Source organism: Taudactylus pleione, unplaced genomic scaffold, assembly GCF_031769625.1.
Source record: "Taudactylus pleione unplaced genomic scaffold, aTauple2 ptg000485l, whole genome shotgun sequence".
NCBI lineage: Eukaryota > Metazoa > Chordata > Amphibia > Anura > Myobatrachidae > Taudactylus > Taudactylus pleione.
In genome coordinates this window covers 5,016,144-5,018,319 of record NW_028284887.1, presented here as the reverse complement: position 1 = coordinate 5,018,319, position 2,176 = coordinate 5,016,144, and positions in this window count along the sequence as shown.

The following is a 2,176-nucleotide window of genomic DNA, read 5'->3' as shown; positions in this document are numbered from 1 at the left end:
CTCCCCTATGTTGAATAGGTCAAAGAACTCTGACTCAGCTAAAGATCTATTACTTTGATCATCCAAAATGACATGCATTCTGACGGATGTTTTTGAATCTCCTTTGTGATATACCTTGACCAGGCATATTTTTGAACAGACAAATAAAACTATAAATAGTAAAGGGTGCCGTCAGGAGTTGTCTCTCCAAGTAGCTGCTAGTCAGGAGATATTCTGTCTCCTATAGAAAGTAAATAATATAAGTAAAGCAGCACTGATTTCAAATAGAATATGTATTCAGTTTAATGACACAAAATGATCTAAGAAGCAATAATTAAATGAATAAATGAACATGGGCGTTCAGTTATGTACATGCATGCATACGTTTGTAGTCGTGGGATATGCTAAACAGCCCTATAGGCACAAGTGAAGATTGAGTAAGCACTAGACAAGGTCCATTTAGATAATATAATCCAGCTATAAGTTGGTATTATCGGCTTGTAGTATAGTCCAGCGGTACCCTTTGTTTAGCGATGGTCCTTGAAGCTAATAGTCCTAAACACATGAGGATAGTTTCAGTGAACCGCTGTTAGCGGTGTCAAAGAGCTGGGAAGTTCCTAATCCGGGCAATGTCCAAAAGGCATAAAAGGGCTTGTTCTTGTAAAGTGCTGAGTGCCAAGGATCAGGGTAGAACACAAACACATTTCACTGCTGGTTTGCAGCTTTTTCAAAGTGACTGATTGTTCCCAAGTGCAATTCTTATATAGCACCATTCATTAATGTTAAAAACATCCCTGCTGTGCCTAATTATAATATTATCACATATAACGAGCAATAAACACATTTAATAAAACTCACATTATTTTTAAACAGTAGTTTGAGATAGAAGACACACTAATAAAAAAATATCCTTAAGTAAGTGTTTTAAAGCTTTTATTTTAATTTATTTTAATTATCCAAATGGACCTTGTATAGTGCTTATTCAATCTGTACTTGTGCCTACAGGGATTTTTAGCATATCCCATAGCTACAAACTTATGCATGCATGTACATAACTGAACGCTATATGTGCCCATGTTCATTTAATCATTTTATTATTGCTTCTTAGATCATTTTGTGTCATTGAACTGTATACATATTTTAAATCTGCTCTGCTTTACTTATATTATATATATTTTTAACAGGATTGACTGCTATCACCTTCTTGCAGACCTCAATACATGTAGATGTGACTAAAGTTTCCATCTTTTCACCCTCCTTTTCCCCGCCATCCTTTGTCACAGGGCCGAGCATGTTGGCAGAATTTGGGTTACAGGTGTCTGGGTGTAAAGCAGTTACATGCTTCTCACTGTCACACTCCAAACATTTAATGATAGATTTACAGTCTCTACAGAGGTGATTTGTAGAAGAACAGCATTGGAAACAGATTCCAAAGTTTTCAAGTAAATTATTTCTCTCTTCTAAAGATTTCTTTCTTAAAGTACAACATTTCTTAAGAGGGTATGGTTTCTTGTGCAGAGGGCATTGTCTATCTGAATCCTCTACTTGTTTAGCCGTAATGACAGGAGAAGTTGCAAGTGTTTTCACCTCTTGTGTACAGAAATAGGTATTTTGGAGTTATCGTACCTTTTGTAGTTCTTGCACCTTTTGGATAACCTGGGCTGGCTGTTGTTTGGGAGTTAAGGGCAAGACTTAGATAATTTCTTGTTTTTGCTAAGTTCCAAATGAACTTTGAAAAGAGAGACAAGAGATTTTCTTCCTTGTACCTTGAGCCTTGGAAAGTCCATTTTTTGTGTATCCTATATGGAAGTTTCTCAACAATAGGTTTAGCCCTTGAGCAGTATCTAAATAGCTGAGTCCTGGTAAAAATGGATCAGTTTTAGCTGACTCTAATTCTAGCAGCATATCTCCAAGTTCTCGTAATTTCTGATTATCTGTGTTTGAAATTTTGGAAAAGTTTTTAGCTTTGTTGAGAAGGGCTTCTACAATAACTGCTGGATTACTGTAACACTCTTCAAGTCATTCCCATACTAGTTTGACTCCTATTTTAAGGGATTATTCACATAGACTGACCTGAGTGTTTTCACGTATTCTGAAGACTTGCTCTCTAATCATTTTGCTATAAGACCAAGTTCTTCATTTGCTGTGATGTTTAGGTTATTGATTGAGTTCTTAAAGCTGGACCTCCATGATCTGT